Genomic DNA, 15,180 nt, shown 5'->3' on the forward strand with positions numbered 1-15,180 from the left:
AGCTAGCGATGTAGCCATTGAAAAGATAAAGAAGATTAGGGCGTGCCTACTCCCGTGGCGGCGTTCGTGCTCCGGCCCGAAATTTCTTGTGTCTTGTGTCTTCTTCTACCTCTAGCCGAGAGTAAGAGAGGGCTGTGGTTCCAACATTTGGTATCAGAGCACGGACTCGGGCACCACGGCAACATACGCCTCCTCCCAATGTCAACTGCATGCTCGTACGTGCGCGGGACGTGCGGGGCGCACTGGTGCGGTCGGGCTCGTCGGGCGCGCCGGGTGCGCGCGGGACGTGCGGGACGCGGAGGGACGCCAGGCGTTTGTCGCCGGCGGAGATGGAGCTCGGCGTATGTCGCCAGGGTCGTGACGGAGCACGGTGCGACTGGCATTGGTCCGCCGGGTCGGCTCCGCAGGCTAGGTCACGGCTATGACGACGACAATGACGGAAGCTACAACAACTCCGGCAATGGCGAGGTCGTGGTTTAGGAGGAGTGTGTTAGGAGTAAACCACGCCTCGAGGCGACGACTGGCGTGCGCGCACGGGTATAGGCTCCAGGTCTGGCTTGTAAGGCAGCGGCCGTTGGCAAGAATGGAGGGCTGGAGCGTTGGTTCGTTAGCTAGCCCGCATGGCCGGATCTCCTCTGTACGCGCATGCACCGTAGTTAGCAGGTTAGTTGGTTAGTGCATGCATCATGGATATGGACGCCGTGCACGTCGCTGGCTTAGTGAGTTTGTTAGCTAGACTAGTCCCGTATGGTGGCCGGTGTGGTTGCCGGATGCTATGTGTGCAGCCGGGTATAAAAGGCTCCCTGATGTATTGATCAAGGGGTGAGCTAGCGATGTAGCCATTGAAAAGATAAAGAAGATTAGGGCGTGCGTGCGCCCGTGACGGCGTTCGTGCGCCGGCCCGGAATTTCTTGTATCTTGTGTCTTCTTCTACCTCTAGCCGAAAATAAGAGAGGGCTATGGTTCCAACACCCTCTTCTTCTTGGTGCCGGGAGCCATCACCAGTTAACCTGCAGATCGGCAGAGAGTATAAAGATTAGAGGATGCATCCATGGTGATGGAGAGCGTGAGGAGAGAGAGGAACTTCCACGTGGTAAGCTAGAGATGGCCAGCGAGGGTTTTGGGCGCGGCGACGAGAGAGGTGGACGATGGAAGACGAGGCAATGCATATATATGTGTGTATATATATATATATATATATATATATATATATATATATATATATATATATATATATATATATATATATATATATATATATATATATATATATATTGGGCTTTATTTGGGACACACCCTATGGGTCGTAGACCGGAAGTAGATACACGTCATCTCCGGCCTAAAAAAAGATACACGTCATCTCCGAAGAGTATACCACATTACACGTGTCTGGATTTTGCACGATCAGAGCATCTACAACCAGACTGCAAATCTGCCCCTATACACCAGCGGACACGCCTTTTGCTTGTCTGTGGGCAGTGGCCGGTCACACCTCAACTTTTTTTTACACAACCACACGCCTCAATTAGGAAATCGCGCCGCGCCCCGCAGCGCCGTCGCCAGAGGACCGGCCGTGCGAAGCCGCGTCGCGCCCAGGGAAGGTGGCGGCGGGGCGGTCTCGTTCCCATCTCCGTGCCAGAACCCCTTCCCCAACCCTCGATCTGGCCGGAGCCGCTCCACCACCGCGCCCCCCTCTCCAGCGCCTCCTCCCTCGTCCACTCCGATGGCCCTTGTCCCCTCCCTGGCCGGTAACGGGGCGGCGGCGGCGCCCTGATGTCTTCCCTGCGCGCTTGGCCAAGCCCGCCCAGATCCAATCTGGCGAAGCTCCTCCCCCATGGTGGCCGATTCGTCGCTGCATCGGCGGAGTCATGCTGTTCCTAGCGCTGCACCCCGTCCCCTGCTCCGCGTCCTTGGGTCGGGCTCCGCCGCCTCCCGCCCTCAACCACTCGCCGACGTCGACTGCGGTTCTGCCGCCACGCCTCCCTCCTCCAGCGCCCCCTGCTCCATCGTCGTCGTGCTTCTACGCGGTGCTCGCCAACGAAGGTGGCGTCGTGGCTCCTGCGACTCTGGAGCCCTCCACCTCCATGTTCCCCCGGTGGGCTGCCACTGTTCGTGGCTTTACCCGCTGGGGGCGCCGCACCGGTGGTCCTCACTGGTGCCCTCGGCGTCAAGGGTGCCTGCCGGCGTCGCTCCGCCTGTTGGATTCATCTGGATCTGGGGCCGACCATTTCAGCGCTACCCGACGCTATTGGCGGCTGCTCTGTGACTTATCGTGTGGCGGATGTGACCGGGGATGGGGAGTAATCCTTGGTCGGCCTGCTGCTGGCCGAGACAGTGGCGACGCTTCCCGTCGTTTCCATCTTGATGGCGTTGTCTTCATCCCTCGGTTTTGTGATGTTTGGGGTGTGCCTTGTAGAGTTCTATGCGTGGTGATGCCCTTCGACTATGCCGGTGGCACACAGGTGCCGTGGCGTCGTCTTGGCCCGGTGTGACCGTTCGAATGTACCCCATGACACAGGTGGTGTCGCGGCGTTGTGCAGTCTTAGTTAACCGATGCTTTTCGATTGCGTTGATGGTGCGGTGTCATGGTTTAGTCTTGGCTTGCCTCTGCAGTTCGAGCGTCCGTGGTGCCCCTTGTTGTGTAGCGTTCCCCCTCGCCATGTGTTGTCTGTGTGTTGTTTTCTCTTTATTTCTCTCTCATGTGCCCCCCTTGTACTTCTGGTTCTCTTGAATCCTATCTTGTATTAGGCTGCAAAGCCTATAGAGAACAAATGAATATAATTCAGGTGGGGAGGATTTCTTCTCCCCCCGGTGACAATTCAAAAAAATAATAATAGGAAATCTCAAAACCCTACAAAATACATGCAACGTACATAAACAATGCAACCCAGATCGTCCAGCTATTACATCAGGACATGTCATTGATGAATCAAAATTTGGCATATTCTTCCTACATATATGCTATAGAGAAGAGCATCCACGGCTGCCCTTGTTCTTCCTGACGCCGTTGCTGTCTTTCTCACAGAAGGAGCGTTCGAAAACACAAAATGCATCCGGACGTATCTTCTCATTACGGGAGTTGTCCGACCTGTCGTTGTCCTCCTTCTTCTCTTTGGCGGGCAATCAATGACACAGGCTGTCCGATTTTGCTCTTAGGGTGATGGCGCTCGTGTTTCTCTGCTACTGCCCGGTTTACGGTTAGGGTTTAGTGGAGTGGAGCGGTTTGGATTTGGTATGGGGAGCTGAATCGGGACAAATATACATGTGGACAGGGTGGGGCAGAATGGACCGGCTCCAACATGGCGGAAGCGCCCGGGCCACCCATATCCGTCCTAGATTTGAGCTAGATATGAGGATTGCTTGTCAACCCTGACGTTTGAGGCTGATATGAGGCACCCGTTTGGGTCACTTTTTTTTTTTGACCTGTCACTGACCGAGCCGTCCGCCTAAACGGTTGAGGCGGGTTTGAGGCGCCCAGTTGTACATGCTCTTACCGCATCAGATTGGAGTAGCATTGATCGGGGCTCGTAGTGCATTACTCATGTGAATTGGTCTGTGTGGAGCTGGTTCAAATGTGCGGTTAAAAGTTCTCCCCAAACACAAGTCTCACGACATTACTCTCTTGTCATAGGTTGCAATCTGCATTGCTTGCTACAGTAAACAAAAATAATTAGTTGCGCTTCCACCTCTCCTCTTCTTCAAGGTGAAAAAGGATGGCGCTTTCTTCTCTCTTTTCCTACACTATGTCCTTTGTTCCACTTGCGTAGATGGGTTCGACAGCTCTTGGGCGTTCGGGTTTGCCTAAAACTTCGGGTCAAGTAATTTGTCCAAAAATATTTTGTGTTTTCAAATGTAAAAACCCTTTAATTTGTCCAAAAATGTGCTACCTGAAATTTCTGGTTCGGGTAATCCCGAAATACAAAATAAGTTGGCATAGTCCAGGACTTCGAGGGACAGTTGGCGGACAATGTGCTTCCGGACTCGGGAGAAAGAGCTCCCGCATGGCTGGTCACCTGCACCTTGTAGCGCGGCGGCAGACTGACGCACATCTGGTCAGAGAAGCCTAGTTGGGGGTGGCGGTGCGGTACGGAGAGCGAGTTAGCAAGGGGAAAGAGGAGAGATGGGGTGGTGCAGGTGGCGGGCATGCCGGAGGCCAAAAGCGAAGGCGTGCAACGATGACAACGCGCGGGTCAATGGTGCTGCCAAAGGCGGTTGGGTAGTAGACACTGTGGCTGTGGAGTGTGGCGACTAGTAGTTTACGTCGAGGAATGGAGAATTGAGCATGGGGGCACCATGCAGGAAATGATGTTCAGCGACAGGCCGGGGAGGCGCTGGAGTTGGCTAGAATCGGGTGGTCAACGACAGCAGCAAGAGGGTTTTGGGTGAAATCCTATTTGACGCACGTTGCGTCAAAGTGCTCATCTTTCGCACAGGCGAGCTGCCGAAGCGACGCGATGGGCCAGCCCGTTTGCTTATACAGATGACTAGCAACCTCATCCGATTTCGAGAACATTCTAGAAGTTTCCCTCAGCCAATTTTTCTTTCTTTTACCGGTTTTTCTATTTAGTTTTTGTTTTTTTAGGTTTTCCAAAATCTGTTTTTTTTCGTTCTCTTCTGTCTCTTTTATTTTTATTTTTATTTTATTTTCTAAGTTTATTTTATTTTCAAATAACTTTTGAAATTTCAAAAAATTCTTCTTTTAGAAAATTATCAAAATACAAAGCAGGATTTGTTTTCAAATTTTACTCATAAATTCAAAAATTGTTCGCACTTTACAAAAAGTGTTCGCTATTAAAAACAATCTTCGATTTTCAAGTTCACTTTGTAGACAATGTCCAGAAATATCAAAAACAATTCTTGCTTCTACAAAATGACCAAAATTTTAAAAAGTAGTTTTTCAAAAAAAAACTTGAATTCCACAAATGTTCCTGTTTTTCAAAAAATATTCTCGTATCCAACAAATCATGTTCTTCTCAATAAATATTCGGAATTTTCTGCAAAAGATTTCACAAGTTTTCATAAAATGTTCGGGGATTTCAAAAAATGTTCCCATTAAAATAATTGTTCAGAAATATAAAAAAATGTTCATGTTTTCATTTTTTGGAGTTTCATAAAATGTTCAAAAAATTTAAAGAAATGTTTTAGTTTTCAAATTTTGTTCCGGAGTTTAAAAAAATCGCATTTGCCCAATTTTGTTTACGGAATTTCAAAAAAATCCCGTTTTCAGTAAAAAAAATCATGATCCCGAAAAATGTTTCTGCTTTTCGATTTTTTTCGGTTTTTTAAAAAATAATTCACAAATTTTAAAAGTGTTTGCGTTTCATAAAACACTCCTTTTTAAAAACAGAATTGCATCCAAAATTCTGTAAATAGTTCGGATGTGCGGTGTGGATTCGTTCAGAAAGACTGATGCGGCTAACTCATCACTAAAGCTCGCTAGCTCTTCGTGGGCTGTCTTATTCGGAGACCGCTGTGCGAAACGATAATTGTTTGCCATAGAGAGCGGCATATAGTAGGTCCCGAGTTTCGGGCGGTCAACAAGGCAAAGCTAGCCAAATGGGCTGGCCTGGCACGGCATGGTCCGTTGTGAGACGATTATTAGCCGGTCCGTGTCATGCCAGCCCTCGGCGATTATTTATCGCCTTAAGAGACCCAAGCGGCTTTTCCCTACCTAGTTGTATTGGTTTGGCCTATTCACGCGCGCATATTCCTAAAAAGGAACTAGGAAATGCAAGAAATGGGAGTCGAACCCTGGTCCCTGCGGGATGACATCCTGATCTAGCAACTACACCCACGGTCGCTTCGTGCAAATTACTAGGGGTGCGTCGTACTTAAAGCTACATGAGAAATTGTCTTTAGAAATTTTTCCTTTGTTTCTTTTCTTTCTTCTTCTCCATTTTTCCTTTGTTTTACTTTGTTTCTTTTCTTTCTTCTTCTCCGTTTTTCTTTCATTCTTTTTCATTCATTTTTCCATATTGTTTCTTCATTTTTTATTTCCTTTTTCTTCTCCATTTTTGGTTGGTTTCCTTTTCTTCTTCTTTATTCTTTGTTTTACTTTTTTGGTTTTTATTTTTTATCTTTTTCTTTTGTTCTTCATTCTATATTCTTATATACATGATCAACATGTTTCAAAGACTTGTTCAACATTTTTCAAATACGTGTTCAATATTTTTCAAACACATGTTCAACATTCTTATATACCTGTTCGACATTTTTTCAAATACTTGTTTAACAGTTGTCAAATACTTGCTCAACATTTTTTAAATACATGTTCAACATTTTCTATATACATGATCAACATTTTCTGTATACACACTCAACATTGTCCGAACGCTTATTCAATATTTCTTAAATATCTTTTCAATAATACTCATTCAACATTTTTGAAAGACATGTTCAACAGTTTTTCAATAGATGTTCAACATTTTTTAATACTTATTCTACATTTTCAAATACTTGTTCAACTTTTTTATAACTTATTCAACATTTTCAAATACTTCCTCAAGATTTCTTAAATTCTAAATCAACAAATTTTAATACTTAATCAACTTTTGTCAAATATTTCTTCAACATTTCTAATACTTCTTCAACATTTTGAAATACTTGTTCAACATTTTTTCAAATACTTATTCAACATTTTTCAATACTTATTTAATTTTTTTCAATACACATTCAACATAATTTAATACTGATTCAACATTTTCTGTGTTTGTTAACAGATATTATTTTCGGAAAAAGCATGCGAAAACTGAGTAAAAATAAAAGAACATAGAAAAAAGAATTTTGAATTAGATGAGTAAAAATGAAGAAAAATTAATAAAAGCAAAATAACCCAAAAACAAGAAAAGCAAGAAAAGATTAACAAAGTAAAAACAGGAAATGAAAGTAAACATGGTAAAACCCGGCACATTTCCTTCTAGTAGGCCGCGCTCTCCATAGTGTATAAAAAGTCCAGTCTGTCGCATTTGCTAGCAGCATTGGGAATCAACTAGTCGATCCCAGGATCGGTCCCTCACTAGTACCATTTTTAACTCTGTATTTTCAGAAACTATTCTCTACAGTTGGCCGGCCCGACATGTAGCCTTCGACGCGAGAATTCCCTTTGGTCTCGCTTAAGGCGAGATATAGGGGCGTCCATGCCAGCCCGCGTGCTGCCCCCTCTACCCAAGCACGACCCAGGAGCTATGTGGACCAGCTCGGCTGCATGCCGAGCCTGTTAGGCTGCCGGCATGCTAGGCCTTTTTAAGGCTAAATTTGAAGTACTGGGCTATTTTTCGTCCATATGTATTTTAAGAAAATTCTAAATAAGAATAAAATAAATAAATATGTCGTGTCGTGCCGATCCATATGCTCAGCCTTCATGCCCAGGCACGGCCCTTGGCATGCCACGTGTCGGGCCCGACCCGTTTAGCACGTGTAGTGTCGTGCCGTGTCGGTGTGCTACCGGGCCGGCCAGCAATCCCAACCCATTTGGGCAGCTTTGCGATGTTGTATTTGTTTTAGTGTAGCAGCCAACTGCCCTATATTTGGAGAGTAACTAATTAACGAACGCTTCTTCGGAAGCCTCGCAACGGTCAGTGCCAGTTGGCGCGCTCTCAGCTATTCGTCACGTGTCGCGCTCTGGGCGCTCCCTTCGGATTTTATTTTTTTTATTTTTTCGCACACGTTTTCGGCTTTTTAAATGTTTTTTTCTGGTTTTTTTGATGTTATGGTTTTCCACCAGTCTTCCTTAGCTTTTCGACATTTTTTTCCATTTTTCTTTTGCACAAAAAGACGCATTTGCTTTTTTCCCCTTTCGCGAGAGTCACGGTTTTTCTTCCGCGAGAGGCACGGTTTTGCTTTTGCGAGAGTCACGGTCGTGCCTCTCGGAAATGAAAAAAAACGTTTTCTGCTTTTTTCTTTTCGTGAGAGTCACGGTTTCGCTTCCGTGATAGGCACGGTTGTGCTTTCGCAAGAGTCACGGTCATGCCTCTCGAAAAAAATATGTTTTCTGTTTTTTTTCCTTTCGCGAGAGTCACGGTTTTGCTTCCGCGAGAGGCACGGTTGTGCTTTTGCGAGAGTCACGGCCGTGCATCTCGGAAATGAAAAAAACACGTTTTCTGTATTTTTCTTTCGCCAGAGTCACGGTTTTGCTTCCGCGAGAGGCACGATTGTGCTTTGGCAAGAGTCACGTCTGTCAGGGCAGCAACGCGGGGTCGGCGGCGTGCATGGCGACGACGATGACGGGGCAGGGGCGTGTCCGCGGGCTCGGGGGGCAAGGCGACGTCGACGACGCGTACGGGGGCGGCGCAGGGCGCGAGCTCGGGGCAGGGGCGACTGCGACGACAACGACGTCGACGAGGGCGGGCGTGGGCAGGGGCGCAGGCGACGGCGATGACATCGACGGCGGGGACGATGGACGACGTCGGGGCAGGGGCGCGGGCTCGTGGCAGGATCGACGGTAACGACAACGGCGATGATGGGGGTGAGCCTGGGCAGGGGCGCAGGCGACTGCGATAGCGACGGCGGGGGTGGCGGACGGCGTGGGGCAGCCTAGCGGCGTCGATGTGCTCGGCGTCGTCGGGACAACTACAAAGATGAACTACAAAATTCCTAAGTGTTGGCTTATATAGCCTGACCTTTAGTCCCGGTTGGTGGCACCAAGCGGTACCAAAGACCCCTTTGGTACCGGTTGGTGCCACCAACCGGGACCAAAGGTCAGTTTTTGGCAGCCCAAAGGGCGGGAAACACGGGCCTTTGATCTTGGTTGGTGGCACCAACCGGGACAAAAAGTGGGCATTGGTTCCGGTTGGTGCCACCATCCAGGACCAAAGACCTTGTGCTGCCCGCGGCCAAAAGTTTAGTCCCACCTCGCTAGTTGAGAGAGCTCGAGAGTGGTTTATAAGCGCTGTTGCGCCCACCCTCTCGAGCTCCTCTGAACTGCAGGCTTTCGGTCCTAATCTGTCACTACATGCTTCTGGGCCTACTGAGCCTTCTGCGGGCCTGAATCCTGGCCCATGGTTGGGTTTCTAGTCGCATTCAGGCCGTGGTAGCCCAGTAGGTGGCACTATTTTTTTTATTTTTTCTAGTTTTTCTTGTTTTCTTTTTTGCTTTATTTATTTTATTATGTTTCTACTTATAGCAAAATACTTACTACTTTTTCAGTGTTTCTTTTTTGCTTTTAGGTAATAAAAATGATAAACTTTCTGTTAGTGCCATTAGTTTTCCAATTTGAATAGTTTAAATTTGAATTTTTTGAAATTTGTGTGAATCATTAGTTTTTGAATAACTTTACTATAAAAATAGATTTTCGAGTGATTCTTTTTCCTGCTATTTAATATTACTGTGTTTTATCATTATATTCAAAAAAAGGTTTTGTTATTTTAGTTTCTAACAATTTTTTTATGATAATTCTTTTTTCTATTAAAGTTTCTAACAAAAAAATTTCTTTATGAAAATTCTTTTTGCTTTTAATATTTTGAACAGAAAATACTTTCATAATTTTAGTTGTGTAAATTTTATATAATTTTAGTTTCAATAATACTAGAGGTTTATAAAAGTTTTTTGAGTTGATTCCTTTTGCTATTGGAGTTTTATAAAAGCTTTTTAGTTGATTCTTTTTGCTATTGAAGGATATTATAGTTTTGTTTTAGTTGATCATAACATAATATTTTAATTGATTATTTTTAGTTCATTCTTTTTGCTCTTAGTTCATTCTTTTTTTATTAGTTCATTCTTTTTGCTATTAGTTCATTATTTGAGCTAAATGACCCTGAAATTGAAAACCCCTACAAATGAACTCTGAAAAGGTTGAAAGTTGGGCATGGTATCATCATTTCACCCACATAGCATGTGGCAAAAAGTTGAGAGAGTTACAGCAAAAACTGGATGCACTTCGTGTGCAAAATGGACAATCTCTTTCGTAGTATCAGGGTTTCAGACGAAAAATCATCTGTTACAAAGGGATTCCATTTTTTGAACTTATTTGAACTCCAGACTTTTTGTGTGGTCAAAATGCACCATTCAAAGCCACATCATCAATTTTCTACCCTCTATGACTTCATTTGGTATTTTTCATGCTTGTACTGATTTGTTTTAGCAAAATGACCATTAAATTAAAAAGCACTACAAATGAACTCTAAAAAGGTTAAAGTTGGCATGGTATCCTCATTTTACCTACATAGCATGTGCTAAAAAGTTGAGAGGTTTACGACAAAAACTGGATGCACTTCGTGTACAAAACAGACAATCTTTTTGGAAGTATCAGGGTTTCGGACGAAAACTCATCTGTTACAAAGGGATTTCATTTTCTCAAATGTAACTACAGTGATATTCTAGATCAAAGGCATCACCATAATAGTTGTTGATAGAAAGTCTTCACTTTTTCTTCGCTTGTGTCATTTGCTTATTGCGCCGTAACCATGGATTATCTTCATCGTTTAACAAGGTGCTTGGGTCAGCCTTGACTTTGAAGGGAGGAATTTCATGAAACTTTTCATAATCTTCAGACACGTCTGTCTTGCCCTCCAATCCCATGATGTCTCTTTTTCCTGAAAGAACTATGTGGCGCTTTGGCTCATCATATGATGTATTCGCTTCCTTATCTTTTCCTTTTCTCGGTTTGATAGACATGTCCTTCACATAGAAAACCTGCGCCACATCATTGGCTAGGAAGAATGGCTCGTCTCTGTATCCCAGATTGTTCAGATCCACTATTGTCATTCCGTACTGTGGGTCTACCTGTACCCCGTCTCCTGACAGATTGACCGATTTGTACTTAAACAAAGGGACCTTAATATAATATCCATAGTCAAGTTCCCATATGTCCACTATGTAACCATAATATGTGTCCTTTCACCTCTTGGTTGTTGCATCAAAGAGGACACCACTGTTTTGGTTGGTGCTCTTTTGATCTTGGGCGATCGTGTAAAATGTATTCCAATTTATCTCGTACCCTTTGTAAGTCATTACAGTCGAAGATGGTTCCCTCGCCAATGAGTACATGTCATCACAAACAGTGTTGTCACACCTGAGACGTGTTTGGAACCAACTGCCGAAACTCCTGATGTGTTCACATGTAATCCAGTCGTCATACTGGTCCGTGGTTTGGAGCGCAGAATGTTATTGTGTTCATCGACATATGGGGAAACCAAGGTAGAATTCTATAGAACCGTGTAGTGTGCTTGAGACCAGGAATGTCCCTCCCTACATATTATTCAGTCCCCTCCTAGTGTGCCTTTTCCACCCAGTCTCCCCTCATACCGCGATTAAGGGAGACCTATCTTCTTAAGGTCAGGAATGAAGTCAACACAAAACCCAATGACATCCTCTGTTTGATGGCCCATGGAGATGCTTCCGTCTGGCCTAGCGTGGTTATGGACATATTTCTTTAGGACTCCCATGAACCTCTCAAAGGGGAACATATTGTGTAGAAATACAGGGCCCATAACGACAATCTCGTCGACTAGATGAACTATGCATCATGATATTGAAGAAGGATGGTGGGAACACAAGCTCGAAACTGACAAGACATTGCGCCACATCACTCATTAACCTTGGTAGGATTTCTGGATCGATCACCTTCTGAGAGATTGCATTGAGGAATGAACATAGCTTCACAATGGCTAATCAAACGTTTTCCGGCAGAAGCCCCCTCAATGCAACCGGAAGCAGTTGCGTTATAATCACGTGGCAGTCATGAGACTTTAGGTTCTATAACTTTTTCTCTGCCATGTTTATTATTCTCTTTATATTTGACGAGTAGCTAGACGGGACCTTCATACTGACTAGTCATTCAAAGAATATTTCCTTCTCTTCTTTGGTAAGAGCGCAGCTGGAAGGACCTTCATACTGCTTTGGAGGCATGCCGTCTTTTTCGTGCAAACGTTGCAGGTCCTCCCATGCCTCCTGTGTATCTTTCGTCTTCCCATACACGCCCAAGAAGCCTAGCAGGTTCACGCAAAGGTTCTTCGTCACGTGCATCACCTCGATTGAAGAGCGGACCTCTAGGTATTTCCAGTAGGGTAGGTCCCAAAATATAGATTTCTTCTTCCACATGGGTTCATGACCCCAGCGTCATTCGGAATAGATAGTCCGCCGGGATCCTTTTCGAAGATTAATTTTAAATCATTGACCATAGGAAGTACGTGATCACCGGTACGCATGCACGGGCTTCTTCCGATGATCTGCCTCGCCTTTGAAGTGCTTGCCTTTCTTTCGACATTGATGGTTGGTCCGAAGGAATCGACGATGCCCCAGGTACACATTCTTCCCGCATTTGTCCAGGTATATACTTTCGGTGTCATCTAAACAGTGCGTGCATGCATGGTATCCCTTGTTTGTCTGTCCTGAAAGGTTACTGAAAGTAGGTCAATCATTGATGGTGATAAACAACAACGCATGCAAGTCAAATTCCCCCTGTTTGTGCTCATCCCACGCACGTACACCGTTTCCAATCCATAGTTGTAAAAGTTCTTCAACTAATGGCCTTAGGTACACATCAATGTCGTTGCCTGGTTGCTTAGGTCCTTTGATGAGAACTGGCATCACAATGAACTTCCGCTTCATGCACAACCAAGGAGGAAGGTTATAGATACATAGAGTCATGGGCCAGGTGCTGTGATTGCTGCTATGCTCCCCAAAAGGATTAATGCCATCCGCGCTTAAACCAAACCATACGTTCCTTGCGTCACCTGCAAACTCCTCCCAGTACGTTCTCTCGATTTTTCTCCACTGCGAACCGTCAGCGGGTGCTCTCAACTTCCCATATTTCTTACGGTTCTCTCTGTGCCATCGCATCAACTTGGCATGCTCTTTGTTTTCGAACAGGCGTTTCAACCGTGGTATTATAGGAGCATACCACATCACCTTGGCAGGAACCCTCTTCCAAGGGTGCTTGCCATCAACATCACCATGGTCATCTCGTCTGATCTTATACCGCAATGCACCGCATACCGGGCATGCGTTCAAATCTTCATACGCACCACGGTACAGGATGCAGTCATTAGGGCATGCATGTATCTTCTGCACCTCCAATCCTAGAGGGCATACAACCTTTTTTGTTGCATACGTACTGTCAGGCAATTTGTTATTCTTTGAAAGATTCTTCTTCAATATTTTCAGTAGCTTCTCAAATCCTTTGTCAGGCACACCAATGTCTGCCTTCCACTGCAGCAATTCCAGTACGATATCGAGCTTTGTGTTGCCATCTTTGCAATTGGGGTACAAACCTTTTTTGTGATCCTCTAACATGCGATCGAGCTTGAGCTTCTCCTTTTGACTTTCGCATTGTCTCCTTACATCAACAAGGACCCGGCGGAGATCATCATCGGGCACATCGTCTGGTTCCTCTTGATCTTCAACAGCTTCCACCGTTGCAGCATCACCGTATTCAGGGGCACATAGTTGTCATCGTCCTCTTCTTCTTCGCTGTCTTCCATCATAAACCCTATTTCTCCATGCTTGGTCCAAACATTATAGTGTGGCATGAAACCCTTATAAAGCAGGTGGGTGTGAATAATTTTCGAGTCAGAGTAAGACTTCATATTCCCACATATAGGGCATTGACAACACAAAAAACCATTCTGTTTGTTTGCCTCATCCACTTTGAGAAAATTATGCACGCCCTTAATGTATTCGGAGGTGTGTCTATCACCATACATCCATTGCCGGTTCATCTACGTGCATTATATATAATTAAGTGTGTCAAAAACCATTACAGAACATCATGAATAGATAATTAAGTAACCAAATTAATAGAAGTTCATCATCACATTAAAACTAAAGTACATACATAGTTCTCATCTAACAACATATAGCTCTTCAGAGCATCTAATTAATTAAACCATACATTGAAACTATGTAAAACATTTCAATGTGAAAAAATGCGATCATAATCGCGATCAAGGTAACAATTGATCCAACGGCATAATGATACCAAGCCTCGGTATGAATGGCATATTTTCTAATCTTTCTAATCTTCAAGCGCATTGCATCCATCTTGATCTTGTGATCATCGACGACATCCGCAACATACAAATCCAATATCATCTTCTCCTCCTCAATTTTTTTTTATTTTTCCTTCAAGAAACTGTTTGCTTCTTCAACTAAATTTTACCTCTAGACAATAGGTCGGTTGGAATTTCTGGTTCACATACCTTCTAGATAAATAAAATCTATGTCACGTTGGTCGGCATAATTGTCATAAACAATAAATGAGCCAAATAGTTATAAAGATAATATATACCACATCCGAATCATAGACATGACGAGGGCCGACGGGGGCGGATACCAAAACCATCGCACTATATAATAATAAGAAATAATAAAAGTAATAAAATTATACAAGTATCTATCTAAACATACAAGTAAGAATTTTTTTACTTTCAGAAAGAAGATAAGAACAAGAGGCTCACCACGGTGGTGCCGGCGACGAGATCGGCGCGGGCGATCGACGGCAGTGAAGACGGAGACGGGACATGACGGACCGCTAAACCTAGACAAATATTGAGGAAAATGGAGCTTGGAGGTCTAGCTTCGAGAGGAGAAAGCTTAAGTAGTGTGGCTCGGGCTTTCCATCGAACACCTAGTGTGCATAGGAGGTGAACTAGAGTAGCACAAAGCCCTCTCCCCTCGCCGGCCAGAAAAAACAAAGCAGTGTGCTCTGCTCTTACGCGAGGGGGTATATATAGGCACATCATTGGTCTCGGTTCATGGCTCGAACCGATACTAAGGACTAGCCTTTGGTCCCGGTTCAAGCCACCAACCGGGACCAATGGTGGTGGTGAAGGAAATATGCCCTAGAGGCAATAATAAAGTTATTATTTATTTCCTTATATCATGATAAATGTTTATTATTCACGCTAGAATTCTATTAACCGGAAACATAATACATGTGTGAATACATAGACAAACATAGTGTCACTAGTATGCCTCTACTTGACTAGCTCGTTTATCAAAGATGGTTATGTTTCCTAACCATGGATAAAAGAGTTGTCATTTGATTAACGGGATCACATCATTAGGAGAATAATGTGATTGACTTGACCCATTCCGTTAGCTTAGCACTTGATCGTTTAGTATGTTGCTGTTGCTTTCTTCATGACTTATACATGTTCCTGTAACTATGAGATTATGCAACTCCCATTTACCGGAGGAACACTTTGGGTGCTACCAAACGTCACAACGTAACTGGGTGATTAT

The sequence above is a fragment of the Triticum aestivum genome, chromosome 3B (genome assembly GCF_018294505.1).
Source record: "Triticum aestivum cultivar Chinese Spring chromosome 3B, IWGSC CS RefSeq v2.1, whole genome shotgun sequence".
Taxonomy (NCBI): Eukaryota; Viridiplantae; Streptophyta; class Magnoliopsida; order Poales; family Poaceae; genus Triticum; species Triticum aestivum.